Genomic DNA, 17,804 nt, shown 5'->3' on the forward strand with positions numbered 1-17,804 from the left:
AGTGCTCATCGGACTCAAAAAAAATGTCCAGGTGACTTGGCAACACCCCTGTTCTTTTACTATTGTCACTTTAAATGTGCCTTAAAATCTGGTGTGCTATTATGTATGAAAACAGACCAGAAAATAGATGTTCACTGATAGTGCTTCTTATAATACAATGTGCCTCATAGTGCATAAAATGCAATAAATGAAGGTCAAAGTAAATGTAAGAAACACAGAAATCTTTTCTGATTTGGGGTTGTCGTAGGTAAACACTTGAAACTTGAAAACTGCAAGGACAGTCAGGTTTTATTATTTTTGAGATGCCACAGAAAGGCACACTACTGAATATCACTTATTCATTTATAAGTGAGGATTTACAGTAATAAAGAGTCTTTCAGCCTGTCTAAAGGCGTGGTATCTAATGGATACTGAGACTAGAAAACAGTCATGTTATAATTCTAAATGTGTTTGGTTCATAAACTGTGTATAATAAGTGGATATTAGAGTGTAGGCACTAATGTAGGATATTTGCCCTTTAACAAGGGTAATTTTCCGGCACTACATAATTTTGCTATTATAATACATTTACTGTATGGCATTATGCTGGATTTACTGTGTTATAAAAAGGTCTTAAAAGGGTTAAACACGTACTGTACAGCCACACAAACACACATAAAAAGACCAAGCCATATTTCTTTGAAATCATTCTGTATTTCACATATTAAAGTGGACTCATCTCCCACTGTATAAAGACTTCCATTTACAGTGCAAAGTGCAAAGATTAACGACGTCTTAAAAACCCACAAATGGTTCCGCACATTTTTATGGTTGTCTAATTTCAGCTGATCGTGTTCGTCTTTACACCTGGCATTTGGCTCAGAAGAGAATGAATACAGATGTAAAGGAAAAATGCCAAGAGGATGACTGCCAACCAATACCGTCACCAGCTCCAGAGAACACTTGAGAAAACACAGTGTGATCATCATGTTTTTACCTACTTGATCTTTTCAGTTATGTTCCCAAAAGAGATACCAAGTATTTGTAACTGGGGTAAATGGTTTGCCACTATTGCACACAATCTGCAACAAAATAAATAACATTTCTGGAAACAGAACAGTGGTATCAAGCTATTCATGTCTTAGGGGGTACATGTACTTTATAAAATAGCACATTTATACACTTGCGAGCCACTTTATTGGAAACAACTACCTTATATATCCACCTAGCTGGTGCACAGTCATAGACTATAGCTTATATACAATGACATATCAAAAGCTAGAGCTGCTTGTATGTTTGCATGGACAATTCTAAATGGTCAATGCAACCCACTGCAATGTCCACTGTGGGTGGTAATGCCTTCTGTATTGTTGGCTATGTTAAACCAATTCACATGCGATTCTTTAGAGTGAAAAATGTTAAAAGCCCACAAAACCTCAAAAACAGAATGTCCTATTTATCTGGCAACCACTGTCATGACTTCTAGCATGCCATAGTATGCTACACTGCTCTCTACAGAGCTGCTCTTGGCTGGATTTTGAATGGTGGACCACCCTCATCCACACCAGAGAAACTGACCTGTTAAAAGCCCCTGCAGCCCCGCTGTGCTTGATACACTCAGGTTTTACCTTGTCAGTGTCCCTGCTGTTCTGGGAATAGCCCACCAGAAACTGACCAAAATAAATGGACTAGAGCGCAGGGGTGTCCACACTTATCCGCCAAGGGGTGTTGTGGCTGCAGTTTTCATTCTAAACCATTCTTCAAACAACAGCACACCCGATTCCTCTTGTGTAATCAATATGTCAGTCTTCAAACAACTGATGACAATATGGATTGATTGACAACCTGCCACCTCGCTAGTCCTTGGTGGGCAATATCGGACACCCCTGGAGCAGAGGGCTGCTGAGTAAAACTGCTCTACAGAAATGCTCTAGAGCAGGGTTGCTCAATCCTAGTCCTGGAGATCTACCACCCAGTTCCACTTGCTGCCTGTCTCTTCTCTCATCAAATCCAGAATTCTCTTTCTCATATTCAAAGTCCTTCATGGTCTTGCTCCTTATCTTTAAGAATTCCACCATCTTTACATCTTTCTACATCCTCTCACACTCTCAGATCCTCTGACAGCAATCTGCTCACTGTACCTCATACCAGGCTCTCCTCAGTGGGTGGCAGGTCATTTAGTGTGTTGCACTCTGAAATGCACTTCTCCAATCTCTTTGTGAATGCTCTTCAGTGCCTGATTTCAAATGTGAACTGGACCTTCCCCCTTCACTAAATACTTTTAATCTTCTTGAAATACTGGAAAAGAAATTTGTTTAACTGGCCTTGGATTCTGAAAATGTGCTACATACATCAAATAAATACATAAATAAAATACTCTTTTAACAAGTTTTAGACTCATTTGCTACCCAGTGTTTTTTAAAGGTCAATTATGAATTCCCTGTTCAAATGAACTCATTTGATCACTAGCAATGCTTGCACAAAAAAAAAAAAAAAATGATACACGTGAAGCCAGCCACAGCCTCTGCTTCTATCTGAAATGTTGCTTTAGTATTATCAGGCAGCTAATGCATTCGGAGGAAAGTGCCAGATTCCCAGGTAACACATCACACTGTAAGTGCCAATAATTGTCATCACTACCCACATACATAGAGCATGGCCAATTTTGCTCTCTCAGACTCTGGCTGCTGATGGCAAGCAGCATAATCCATAATCCAAGCTTCGAACCAGCGATCTTGAATCATATTAACAGCACTTTACTGCACTGGACCACTCCGGCCACAATTCCTTCATAACCTGAGTCAGATGTGTATGTTTAGGGACAGAGCTAAATCCTGCAGGGTGATCCATCTCTAAGCCCAGCACTGAACCCAGTCTGTAATTGTGCACCTATATAATCAATCAATAAGGTAGGTGGAGTTCATAAATGGTGGACAGCAAGTAAAAACAAGATAGGTGTTCTTTTCCAATTAAGTGGACAGCAAGTGCATGTTCCCATAATGCATGGCAGGCCTTCCTAATGTTCCAGTGTTTTTGTATTGGGAATGTACATTAAAAGAACAGATTTGTTTTTTTTTAATAAAACACAACCACACATTAACCACACCTCTGTAATGTAAGAAAATCTCCAGACATCTTCTATATCTTTGAATGGTACATAAATAAATTATGTAAATATATGCCCTGCAGAGATTACAGTCCAGCGAAAAAGGAAAGCAATCGTTATTAAAATCATCTCAAGAAATATCAAAAATATGCTCTTTTATATATAATTATATATATTTATATATCTCAAAATCCTCTTTATAAAACATATACTGTGTTGGATGCTTAAATTCCCATTGTCTGTCTCATCCATTATCATCTTTCTGAGGTGAACCACGGTGTACAAAGCTAATATCTGAGGAACTGAAGGAACTCGCTATTCTTGACTTGGTTATTGACACTAATGACATCCAACAGCTAGATCCGACTGTGTAGGCGTCATGTTAAAGGGGATCCTTCAAACATGTTCGACCTTTTTGGCAGCAATAACACAGGCCTGTCACTCTTTTTCAAATACAACTGACGTAAGCTACGCCAAATGATGTTCGTGTTTAGGGTCGATCTTGAATATTCATTTCTGCTACAGAAAAGAATCAGAATGGTATCACGGACACAGACATCGAGTGAAAAAATATAATTATCTGAAGGATAGTCAGAGGCTTGGTTCTATTTGGCCACTTTTCCATTACAGGGTCAAACTGTTCTGAGTTTTCTCAGCACACTTAGCTAACTGTACTTGGGGCAAGAGAACTGTTCAGTGGAGGGGCTTAATGACGTTTGGGCTTAATGACTGATTAGCTAGCAGGGGCTTGCTAACCTCACGGTAGGTTGGTAGCCGGCATGCTAACACTGCAATAAAGTGGTTGTAGGCATGCTAATGCTGCACTAGCAATGTTTTACAAGGACATTAGCAATGTAGGAAGAGGCCGGTAGTGAGAGCGCTAATGCTGTGGTAGCGATGTTGGGTAAAGCTGGTAGTCAGTGTATTAAAACTGCTGTGGAGAAGTGGGGAGTGGCTTGTATCTGCTGTGAAAGCTCACAATTCTCCATGTTCCATTTAGTTAGCATGCTAATTTGCTAACTCTGTGAAATCACATCATAAATGTGAGACCGGACACATGTATCTAAGAAGATGGCTTGGTCTCTGTAATCATTTGGCCCTGTAGTGGAAAAGCTGCCTCTCTTTCTGTCCTTTTAAAAAACGATTTTTGTCTTTGCAACTCTTTGCAAAACTCATTGACTTCTAGTAGAATTTTAAGCACATAAAGAGAAAAAATAACATTTTTCGGCCTTTGTACATTATGATTAAATACAGCCTCTGATTGTAGATGATTCAAGATTCATAATTTTGTCATATTATTTTCCCCACGCCTCAGACAGCGCCTTTGGGGCCACTGGCTGTGAATTATTCGGTAGTGGTTCTGAGGACTCTCTGTCAGATGCGCTGAGGCCTCGCTGAGCATCACATGATGAAATTGAGGTGATCAGTAGGTTGTCTGCGAATGGTGTCTCTTCCGCCGTATAAAGGGACCTGCAGGGGAAACACGAGAAGCACATTAGCATGAGCATCACGACCGAGGCGAAATAGGACTGAACTGGCAAAAACAGAAGTGAATATGAAATTAACATTGACTATGAAAACCAGTTGGGTATATAGAGCAGACTATACATTGTAAACTGCCTCAGCCTTACTGTTCTGAGGCTGTGTTACTCCTCGCAGTATAGTATATGTACTAGGCCTGGAAAATATGGCTAAAATATTACACAATATCACAAGATTTAGAAACATTTTCACATTATTAAGTGTTATTCCTGATACACATGATCACAGACAAACTGCATCCGTAGTGACATATACGTAAAAACTACAAATCAAATACAATTCCACAGTACATTATTCTAAATATCCTGTTTTCTCTGGATGATTAGCTTTAGAATGTTCATACTGTCTAGTTTTCTGGATGTTCTTAGAACATTTTTCTTCTTTAAACATTCTTGTAATGTCGCTGCAATGTTTAAACTTTTAGTTTTTGGAATGTTATGTTTCCATAACTTTAGTATTCATCCTGCTGAGAACATTGTGTGAGAAAAGTTCTAATAGATTTGTACGGTGGCCGAGAAAGCCCAGCGCAGTGCAAATTGAAAGCACAAAACACATCCATCAAAATTACAACACAGGCGCAGCAAATAGAAAAACGCGCTGCAAAAAGAAAAACGCGCTGCAAATAGAAAAACGCGCTGCAAATAGAAAAACGCGCTGCAAATAGAACCACAACACAACGGAAGTGAGTCACAACACAACGGAATTTTCCCGGGGGACCTTAAAAGATGCTGTACCAGCTGTATACAAAGGACAGTAAGTGGCAAACAAGCTTCTGAAAAGTAAGTTATGTTTATTACCTGTGATTACCACGGTTGTGTGCATATTATTAAAAGTTCTGCTTCACAAAACGCCTTGTTTGCCACTTATTGTCCTTTGTACACATAGTGAAGTCCGAGACGTTACTGAAGACGCAGCTTAGCTGGTACAGTATCTTTTAAGGTCCCCCGGGAAAATTCCGTTGTGTTGTGACTCACTTCCGTTGTGTTGTGGTTCTATTTGCATCGCGTTTTTCTATTTGCAGCGCGTTTTTCTATTTGCTGCGCCTGTGTTGTAATTTTGATGGATGTGTTTTGTGCTTTTGCAGCGCTTTTCAATTTGCACTGCGCTGGGCTTTCTCGGCCACCGTAGATTTGTGATACAAAATGTTATTATATCCCACATTTTCAAAACATTCCTCGAACATTATTTCTGTAACCTTTTTTAAAAACGCTGCTAAACATCCTTTTAACGTTCTCTGTTTTCTGTGGTACTGCCCAGCTTCTATCTGTGGGGATCCTACCGTGGGGTTTAGTTGCGCAAAAGACTGCAGTGCATAATGCATTGAACTCAAATGGAAAGACTAGCAGTGCTACCTGGAACAATGCTAACCACAATAGCTGATATCTGAATGTTTAACTGATGTGATATCATTCCCAGCTCCAATATCTGACATTCAAGATAAGTGGAACAAAGCACTAGCTCTCAGTGTTTAGCTTTAGCTTTGTCTCTCCAGGTCAAACACAAAAAGAGAGCAGAGCAAAGTTAGCATTGAGATTGGTGAGTGGAGAGCAATAATGGTGAAATACAGCAGACATTTATTAGACTTGAAGAGGAGACATTCATAAGACATACTTTGTACATTTACACTGTGGACCCTGGGGCGTCAGAATACTATAGATAGAAGGAAAATGATTTAACTTTCAAAGGGCTTTAAGCATAGTTGTGGCCTATATTTGCAATTTACAAGAAATAAAGATGCTTCAAATGGCTCTTTGAGGGATGCCATAAAGAATCTTGTAAACCATGTTTTAAATAAAATTTTATTTCTAATTTGCTTTCCCCATTTTCTTCACAATTTACACAGCCAATAACCCAACCCACTCATTAGGAATCCCCCAATCACTAGTGATACCCCAACACCAGGAGGGTGAAGACTAGCACATGCCTTCTTCGATACATAAGAAGTCAACCACCGCCTCTTTTCGAACTTTTTGAATTGCTAAGTAGCATCACAGCGCACTCGGAGGAAAGTGCAGCGACTTGGTTCTGATACATTAGCTCACAGACGCCTTGTGCTGACCGACATCACACTTTGGAGTGATGTGGGGAGAAAGTGCCATCTACCCAGCCAAAGAGAGCAAGGCCAATTGTGCTCTCTCAGTGACCCAGTAGCTGATGGCAAGCTACATGAACAGGATTCGAACCGACGATCTCCTGATCATAGCATGTAAACCATTTTAATAGAGATATTTGAGCCTGAAGAACCTTTAAATTGGTAAAGAACCTTTAAAACAAGAGAAGGCTTTATGAGAGAATGGTCCAAGAGTGGGCTTATTCTGTGTAAGGAGGAATCCAGCTGTTGGTGTCTGGTTTGAGGCGATAACCTTATTATGAAGAGCAACATCACAACAACCATAAATAAAGAAAAGCCTATACAAGCCTGTTTATATGACCCACCATATTTTCATATGAATCACTGATGCAATTTGCTGTGCTCCTTTTATTTTCAAACCCCAATCTAGTCTAAAGCAGTCCACAGTCCACACAAATGATTACTGTACTCTGAGTTTAATGTACGTAATGCAATTCTCACTGACCTGAAACCAGAGGTCTGTCAAAAGATACAGAAACAAATGCATTGTGCATTCACACGTTTAATATTCTGTCAGTAAATAAGTAATTGTTTAACGTTAAGTTGAGAATTGTTAATAATCAGATCTAGCTGCATCTGTCTCTGCCTGTGAGTACAGTGGGCTTCCTGGGTAAAAATAAGACGGTCATGTGTGGGATGGGAGTGGTGAAGGACATTGATTTTTTCCCACCCACACTGGGGAAAAGTGCATCGAGAGAAGCAAGCTGTCTCTAAGGAGGCATGTCGAAGTGTGGAAAGATTAAATCTGTTATCGCCACGAGATGAGAGTCATGCCACTCCAGCAGTGTGTGACATTTATTTCAAGCCATCACGATAAATCTGTGCAATACTGTCTGTTTACTTATCTTCTAATGCTTGTGCCAAATCATACTGTAGATGTTGAGCGATGAAAGAACATTTGAAAGTCCTATATCTATTCTTTATGGAGCTCTACATGAGCCTTAACACTCTAAGATGACGTATTTATCAGGGGTACAGTCTTAAACTCGCTCTTATCTGAGAGGCCCTGAGCTCTTTATTGATAACTGATAGAAGTGTTTAATAGCCTGTGAACTCCTAGATTAACCTAGCATCGAATGTAATTTGCCGCATTAAATGTGACATCCCTCTTGGTCCCATAAATGCTCAGTTGGCGATAAATCTGGTGACCAGGCAGCCATGGAAGTTTTATAATCTGCTGAAGACATTTCTGGGAAAAACTTGCTGTGTGTGGGCAAGCATTACACTGCTGACAAATACCTGTTAGAAGCCCTGCCATGAGAAACAACACATGCGGAAGCAGAATACATAAATAAATACATACATAGATACACAGCTCTGGAAAAAATTAAGAGACCACTTTAGTTTCTGAATCAGTTTTTCTAATTTTGATATTTATAGGTAGATGTTTGAGTAATATGAACATTGGTGTTTTAGTCTTTAAACTACAGACAACATTTCTCCCAAATTCTAAATAAAAATTATTTATTTAAAAGTTATTTAGAGCATTTATTTGCAGAAAATGAGAAATGTAAACAATAGACAAACAAAGTGCAAAAGTAAAGTTCATATTCATAAAGTTTTAAGAGTTCCGAAATCAATATTTGGGGGAATAACCCTGGTTTTTAATCACAGTTTTCATGCACCTTGGCACGTTCTCCTCCACCAGTCTTACACACTGCTTTTGGATAACTTTATGCCACTCCTGGTGCAAAACTTCAAGTAGTTCAGCTTGGTTTAATGGCTTGTGATCATCCATCTTCCTCTTGATTTCTATTCCAGAGGTTTTCAATTTGGTAAAGTCAAGGAAAAATATCATTAAGTGGTCTCTTATTTTTTTCCAGAGCTGTATATACAGTATGTATATATAGCTTAGCTGTAACTGATACTTAAATATATATGATGCTTCACAGATTATCACATATTTACATATCTGCCAGAAACATAACTGGGTGATTCTCACGAAATCAGACTAATGAGGTGGCATTAAGGAGTGTGATGAACAGGTAAATGCTATCAATTTGGGAAACACTGGTTTATAAACATCTCATCAAAGGCTATATTGGAAGTGATTAAAAGTAGACATTGTGATATTTTAAATTATGTATTTTTTATAATTTAGTGTGAAATTCTCAGTACCGCAACGCGTCCATTGCTGAATCTCGGCTCTTCAATTACACAATTTTAATATTTAAAATAAATAAATAATAAAAAACTTAAATGTATCTCATAAAGTAAATTGTTACAGTCAATAAAAATGTATTACTTGGAATTCATTGGTAAAAGAAAAGAAAATATTTAGAAAAATAACTTTGGTCAGAACCAATGTTCTCAGCCTCCGCAACAATTTTCAAGCACCATTTAAGACCACAAGGAACAGAAAAAAAACAGCCATTTTGAGAGGGGGGACACCTTTTAGTATGACACCCAAGATGGCTACCAGGTAAGCACCTAATTTTATACCTCTCCAGATAAATGTTAAAAACTTGGTTGTCAGCGAGCATACACAACTTTTTGTTTCTCATTACCGAAACAGCTAGTTTTTAATGTTTAAAAAAATGAAAATGTTATTGTGTTTTGGGAATTTTTAAGGTTTTTAAAGTCTAAATACAAAAAGCTAGCAAAAGTTTAGCCAGGCATCATGGTGGCCCCACAGAGATCAAAGAAGGTTAAGGTCCCTCATACTCCGCAACAGCCTTCTCATACACCGCAACAATTTAAGGCCTGTTGCGGTAGAGAGATTCACTGTTGCGGTAAAGAGAAATTAATGTTTTAAGTGACATGAACTTATATACGTATATATATATATATATATATATATATATATATATATATATATATATATATATATATATATATATATATATATATATTGTTTCATAAAAAAGCCTTTATTTACTTATAATAAACAATATATAAAACAATACATGATGCAATTTCAGATAAAAAACAGATTTATGTAGCAGGGCAGTGACACCCATATAACTTTCGCATAAGATATAAAAATAATATATAAAAATAATAATAATAATAATATATATATATATATATATATATATATATATATATATATATATATATAATATATAAATTTCATATATATAATATATACATTTCATGAAACAACTTTTATTGTTATAAACTGTTAGTAAAGGTTGTTTCATGAAATTTATTTTTATAAACTTTTATTGTTATAAACTGTTTATATGTATATATATATATACACATTTTATGAAACAACCTTTATTAACAGTTTATAACAATAAAAGTTGTTTCATGAAATGTATATATTATATATATGAAATTTATATATATACACACATATATACATTTCATTAAACAACTTTCTTTAATTTTCTCTTTAATTTTAATTTAGTTGCACATTGATGTTTACATTTTTCATGAGATTAATGCTTAATACAAAGATGTTTAATGAGATGTTGAATTGCTTGTTTCATACTTAAATATTTAATTTCAATTTAGTTGTACATTGATGTTTATATCTGTCATGAAATTAATACTTAATAAAAAAGTTGTTTTATGAGATGTTGAATTACTTATTTTGTATTTAAACATTCCATTTCAATTTAGTTATACAGTGATGTTTAAAGTTTTAAGGAATTTATGTCTAATGAGGTATGTTGAAATTTGTTTTATTAAAATACACAGTTCAAAATAGGATATTTTCACAGCTTGAGTCTTACTGAGAATAATTTTCAACAGCAAATACCACATTTTGTTCAATATTACTACTCCATACAAAACTCAAGAAGTACATCATTAGAATTTGTTATTTATTCACAGCATTCACACTCTGTGTTTGTTGTGTAAAGTGTTATTGTTAATTAAGTAGGAATCCTTGTAATGACTCTCTTTACCGAAACATTGACTCTCTTTACCGCAACACCATTCTCTTTACCGCAACACATATTTATTTACTAATTATTTTACTGTTATAAAACAAATTCTAGTTTATAATGGTATTTGGATAAATTGTATTTCTTCATAGGTCATCTGTACTAAATAAGAAATTATACATGTAATTTTTCAGTTAAATATCCTGAAAAGACAGGACATGAATCATGAAATCTGTTGCGGTAATGAGACAAATCATAAAATAAAAAAAAATGGGAAACTTATAAATATAATATTTTCTGGGTTATATACACATATGAGCACAACTGTTAATAATATCTATTTATAAAGTAACAAATGTGTAACTTTTAAACCATATCTGTTCTGTGTTATCATGTTGCGGTACTGAGAATGTGTGTGCTCTGACTGACTAAAATGGTGCAAAATATACAGAAAAAAATTATAAAATTAAAAAAAAAAAGTATTTCTAAAAAGTTCAGACCCTAGTCTTGCATAACAAAAATAAATTTTATATTTAAATGCCTTTTGAAATTTTTCAAGTGTGAACCCTTTTAAATCTGTTTTTCGTGAGAATCACCCAACTGTGTGCTGAGATCTGCAGCAATCTGGGTGTATTATTCCTTTGACAATAAATCTATTTTATTCTATAATATTTTATATACATTGACGTACATACGTAACAGACACCAAATGCTCATATGCACATACCTCTGGACCACTAGTTTAGGTCATCTTTTATAGTGAAAGTGCATTTATTTCACGTTTTCATAAACAATCCATTGCTTACAGTGCTGCGTCTCTTATTTATCATAATGTCTTGAGCAATTTCTTCTATCTGAGCAAATCTTTCCCTGAATAGACCTATACAGCTGTGCAAGCAAAGAGCTTCTGCTGTTCTTCCATTTACCTCTGAAGGAACAGCTGATGCCTCCTCTCTCTCCATGCCCCTTTTTCCCCACTGCTATATATAATAGTGTCGTACAGCTTTCGGATACTGCTTTAAAGTGTTCTTCAAGGCAGCACAATGCGGCCATGCAGTCTTCATTAAGTGTGGGTAAAGGCCAAGATATAGCAAAGGAACTCAATAAGTGTGTTCACCTGTACTTCAAAATCTGATTACTGCAGAACAACAAAGTGTGTCAGTAATCCATTCAAACATGTTTATATACACAAGTGGGCACTACGCCTCACCCATCAACCCCCACCCCAACCTTAACCTCTAGATCTGGAAAAAAAAAAAAGTAATTTCAATCCTTTTAGTTGAGACCCTCAGACAGTACACAGCAGAATTTACCAGCAGACTTCGTCTAAGGGAGGGATCTGTACCTACTCTTCATGGCAAGTATCTTGTTTGTATTTTGCCATTTATTACAAGCTAACACTAATGTGGTAAACATGGGGCGTGGCCACCAACAGAATATTTGCTCATTCTGAAAGGGACTGAAACCAGCAGGACTAGAACATGCAAACTAAAGTAAAAACATACAGAATCGCTTTCAAAGTGTTTTGCTTAAACACTGCTTGCTAATTTCCGCTACCAGAGGTCTGTTTTTACACATGTACAGACTGAAAATTCAAGAATACTGTATTCTGTATGGTGAAATGTGTATAATACACAGCAAAACAATATATACGGACTAACAAATACTACTGACTACTGAGCTAAAATCTAATACTGTTTAACACATTTCCAGATCTTAATTTGATCTTATAAATGGGAATATGCATGAGAATTTACATGACTCCTTAAATATTAAACAGATAACTGCATAAACCCAGTTACAATCAGATAAGGAAGTGCATGTAAATGCATGCATTGTTTTCATTAAGTGACAGGCCAATTAAGACAGCTACAGAAACACTACAACTAGGGAAAAAGGAAAATATCAATATTGTATTGTACAGTGCAATGTATCTTTTTTTTTTGCAATAATGCAATATTGATTTTCAAAAACACAGTATTGATTTAATTAAAATTATTAGCTTACATGTAAAGATTGGGGTCAAAGAGTGGTTTATTTAGTGTTGTGTTTAAAACCCACCCACTAGATAACAGTGCTGTACTTAGTTGTTAAATTGGATGAAAGATTGGATAAAAAGTAAACTTTCCTTTTACTCAGATTTTATATATATATATATATATATATATATATAGGATTGTGTGTTTTTCACACTGTAACAGTCTGTGTGTCTACATTTACTACACTAGCAAATCTTTCTCTCTAAGTGGAGCATCAAACAAGACGACTTGAGAATGTTAAACTAAATTAGTCAAAAGGTTCCATGTAGCACTTCTAGGCGCTATTTAACACCTCTAGGCTCTTAGCAGTTTCGTTCTCAGGAACCACCGAGGCCCTGCCCTGCCGTCACCTCTGAGAGAGTTCCAGCATCTGAAGCTGGAGAAAGGGATATGAATAGGGCTGTCAGCACCGGAGAGAAACACGGCTCTCGACATCCTCACAACATCATTTGTTTGCTGAGCTTTTACTTCCACAGAAGCCTAACAAATACTTTCTATTACAGTACATGTCACTATCACTTCACCTGAGAAATGAAAGCATGAGAAGTATTAGAAGAGAGCGCGCACTGACAGCTTCTTACTCTCGCCAACTCGCCAATTTATAAACGTGTGCAATCATTCTTTAACAGTGTTCACTGTCATCATACTCCAGCAGTGGCTCAACAAACTGACAGAAACCAAGGGGCTACCATTCCATCTTTAAATGCTGTATCCTATCCTGACAACCAGCAAACAAAACATTTACCTTTCTCCATGCTACATTTTAATTAAATAGGAAAAACTACCTGTAAGCCTCTTAGTATTGTATAGCATATATTGAAAGTATTTTAGTCCACAAAAAGTTTGCACTTAATAGTTGCTGTGCTAAAAGTGCAGAGAGAATGTTATAGCCATACTCTAGACCAGGACATCATCACCTACAGAACTACCCCTCATTGCATCAACACACCAAACAACCTCAGTGCTTTTTTCCCCTGAACGTAAATTATTAGAATTATTCTGCTTGGATGCGTAGAATTGTGTTAAACATTGACTCATTTTTTACATTATTGCATTTTGTGTTTACACAACTAACCATCACTATGTTTCACACTGGACGGGAGTAGTTTCTCAGGGGGTCTTGGGGTAATTTTCTCTTTTATGGGGGGGTCCTCTGTGATTTTATTCACATCTGGAACGACCACGTATGTGTTTTTCTCAGACATCCTCTGAGAAAATTATAGGCTGAATTACCTACTTCTTTTCACTGAACTCCGTGGTCGTAAGGTAAATTTAGTCCCATTCGTACGCATATCTCTGAGTTTGGTCACCTCTCGTTCAATAAAATGGCTATTTGTCCACTGCCACGCACCGTAATTACACTTTGGACGCACATTTTTACAGAGATCCACGTAAACACAACAGCAAGTGGAAATGGAGGAGCTACTGAACGCAATGTCATGTAAAAAGAGAAAGCCAAAAAACTTTTTTCAGTGGCAGTGTAATTTTTTTTCATATAGCATATATGTTTTGCACTTTATAGTTACTGTGCTACAAATGCATTTTTTAGTGCAATTTTAGGGCAGAGAGGATGTGGAGGAGCTTATTCCCACATTATAGCCATACTCTCAACCAGGACAACATAATCTATAAAATTACCAGTCATTACAGCAACACACAAAACACCCTCAGGACTTTTTCCCCGGAACATTAATGATCAAAATTATTCTGCTTGGTTGCGTAGAATTATGTCAAACATTGACTCATTTTTGCACATTATTGCATTTTGTGCTTTACACTTAACTAATCATCCCTGTTGCACACTAACATTCTTTCTATTTTGTAATTTTTGAGTATATATTTATATTTATATGTTAGTGAATGTCCTCTGAGATATAATCAAAAGGAAGATGGATGATCACAAGCCATCAAACCAAGCTGAACTGCTTGAATTTTTGCATCAGGAGAGGTTATCCAAAAGCAGTGTGTAAGACTGGTGGAGGAGAGCATGCCAAGATGCATGAAAACTGTGATTAAAAACCAGTGTTATTCCACCAAATATTGATTTTTGAAACTTTATGAATATGAACTTGTTTTCTTTGCATTATTTGAGGTCTGAAAGCTCTGCATCTTTTTTGTTATTTTAGCAATTTCTAATTTTTTGCAAACAAATGCTCTAAATTACAATATTTTTATTTGTCATTTAGGAGATATGTTGCCTGGAGTTTATAGAATAAAACAAAAACATTCATTTTACTCAAACATATACCTATAAAGAGCAAAATCAGAGAAACTGATTCCGAAACTGAGTTGGTCTCTTCATTTTTTCCAGAGCTATATATCCTCTGACATTTTGCTTTAGTTTTATTTTTATCTTACATTATATCTTACTGTTTCATGTGATTAGGAAGCCATTAGAATGTGACAAATAAACATATGGTTTCTCAGTTACATTTCTCTGTGATGCTAATCTAGGTGGGTGTGTATATACTGGCACTGATATATATAGTACTGTGAAAAAGACGTCCAAGAAAGTAGTTTAATGTCAAGAAGCCACCCCCTACCAATCAATGAGCCACTACAGCACAATCAGTGAATCCTTCCCTCCCCCATAATCTATAAAGAGAATATTTATTTGGTGGTTTATTACACAGACATGGACACAGAAAATGGACACAGTCGTAATACTTTAAATATAGCAATATACCTCATTTCCATTACCTTATTATTCCTCCCAAGCGTCTATATTGACTTATTATCGAACTTTGAACTCCAGCCACTTTATAGATTTGTTTAGATTAGTTCCACCAGCAGCTCATTTCATGAGGGATTGATTAGATAACTTGAATAGGTACTGGATAGTAACTGCAAATAAAGGTGTATTTATTTACTTAATAAATACATAGAGATCTGATAAACAGCTTTACATACACTCACTGAAGGAAAAAAAAACACACGCTGGATTGATGCAAATCTTGGCATGCAGTAATAGTTATTTCTCAAGCAGATATGTTAATGATTACAGGTGTGATCTGATTAGAAAAGAGGATGTAAAAGTGTCTTCATGAATTGCAATCAAACAACCTAACTGTATGGAATGTAAGTTATGTAATAGGGTTGGGCGATGACTCCTTAATTGGCAGATGACAATGTTTACAGTGAAACATCGCGATGGACAATGATATCGTTTAATAAAAAAAATAATTAATATAAAATAAAAACTCATTTAAAACACAATCAAAGGCTATCTGTTAATAATAATAAGAATAATATCAGGTTCAGTTAGTTTCAGTTTCAAATAATTGAAACAGCTCTAACTGAACTGAGTTGTTATATTAATTTTAGGCTCGCGCTGAATTCAGCTTCACGCTGCGGAAGAGAGAGAGAGAGAGAGAGAGAGAGCGCAGCATAGCGTGACGCATTTTGCCTGATTTCTCTTGATTAAATATCAATAAATATGTGAATTTAATACCTTTTAATACCATATATTTTACTTCACTTAATAGGACCTTATTTATTAAAATGTTTATTAAACTGTTTGATCCAGCTGTTATATTATATTATGTTATATTAATACCATTTTAACGTTTTTTTTTGTTCTATGTTTTGAAATTCGTTAGATTATATTTTTGTCAACATTTTGGGTTTATTTTCGTTTGTTATTTTTCTAATAATAATAATAGACATTATTTTTTTTTCTTTTGTACATTTTTTAAGGGGCGAGTAACAAAAGTATGTGCATGTTTCTGGAAAAACAAAAAATCATCGCATCGCGATGGTTATCGATGATATCGTCCATCAGCACAACCCTATTATGTAAGTTCTGGGTGGCAGTCAGGTTTGAGTATAAAAGCTTGTGGTAAAAGTGCCGCAATCCTGCTTTTGCTATAGTGTGACACAGTGCACCAGTATCTGGTCTGTTGATCTGGGGAACCAACCACTTATAATGGTCAGTCGCGTCAGCCAGTGATACGAGGGACACTAACAGCTCAGCGATATGTGCAGGCCATCCTGTGGCTACATGATTTGCCTCTCATGGCAGGGCTTCTAAACCCCGTTTTTTAGCATGATAATGCTCACCCACATACAGCAAGATAGAGCAACACTTCCTTGGCCAGATTTATTGCCAATCAAGCATTTATGAGACCAAATTGGATGCCAGCATGGCCAACGATTTCTCATGTTGTTTCCAGGATATAGGTGGCCCAACATGAAAGTAGAGTCTCCTTTCAGCTTACAGTTTTCCCAGTAATCTAATCCTTTGCTTTCATATTTTAATCACTCATATACTCTACAGCTCTGAAAAAAATTAAGAGACTACTTAATTTTCTGAATCAGATTTTTCTGATTTGGCTATTTATAGGTATATATTTGAGTAAAATGAACATTATTGTTTTACTCCATAAACTACAGACAACATTTTTCCCAAATTTCAAATAAAATATTGTGATTTAGAGCATTTATTTGCAGAAAATGAGAAATGGCTTAAATAACAAGAAAAATAGCAAAATAATAATAAAAAAACAAGTTCATATTCATAATATTCAAGTTTTAAGTGTTCAATTTATCGTGAAACAACCCTGGTTTTAATCACAGTTTTCACGCATCTTGGCATGTTCTCCTCCACCAGTCTTACACACTGCTTTTATATAACTTTATTCCGTTACTCCTGGTGCAAACATAGCAGTTCAGCTTCCATCTTCCTCTTGATTATATATTTCATAGGGCTGGACCCGAATATTCGGGTATTCGGATATTCGTTCGTTGAGTAGGTATTCGGTTTTTAATTTTGGTATTCGGATATTCGTTTTTTTTCTCCTTTCCAGAGTTCCACCTCACTCTAACCACTTCTGTTTTCGCGGGTCCCGTCAGAATATCTTGCGCGCGGGACAGAACTGAACTGTTATTGGCTGGAGCGGGAGTTTAATCCAGACGATGCAGGAGCAAATTAATAAATAGTTAAGAAAACTGTAATAATTGTAAAAAAAAAAAAAAAAAAAAAAAAACCTAAAGAAAACTCAAACGCGCAGGATGGACCGACACACACACGCACACACCGATGGTGTTTGGACTGGGGTAAGGAACGGGACCGCACTATTCAGCGCAGCTGTTTTAATAAATATATAAGTAAATTTGAAGCATTAAATGTAGTTTATTTAATTTATATTAGGAACGTGGGGCGGGAGCGGCAG

The 17,804-nt window shown here is 36.0% G+C and overlaps 1 protein-coding gene across 2 annotated transcripts in view; it reads right to left on the minus strand.

Annotated features, from left to right (window-relative positions):
- Positions 1 to 543: 543 nt before the first annotated feature.
- The window catches only part of prr16 (proline rich 16), a 30,814-nt gene continuing 13,553 nt past the window's right edge, over positions 544 to 17,804 (minus strand). The window contains exon 3 of one of the 2 annotated variants that reach the window (XR_007441429.1): positions 544 to 4,555. The gene's annotated coding sequence lies outside the window, so the exon portion shown is untranslated. The remainder of the gene's footprint in view (positions 4,556 to 17,804) is intronic. The other variant, XR_007441428.1, reaches the window with a different exon arrangement.

This window comes from Astyanax mexicanus, chromosome 12 (assembly GCF_023375975.1).
Source record: "Astyanax mexicanus isolate ESR-SI-001 chromosome 12, AstMex3_surface, whole genome shotgun sequence".
In the NCBI taxonomy this organism is placed as follows: Eukaryota; Metazoa; Chordata; class Actinopteri; order Characiformes; family Acestrorhamphidae; genus Astyanax; species Astyanax mexicanus.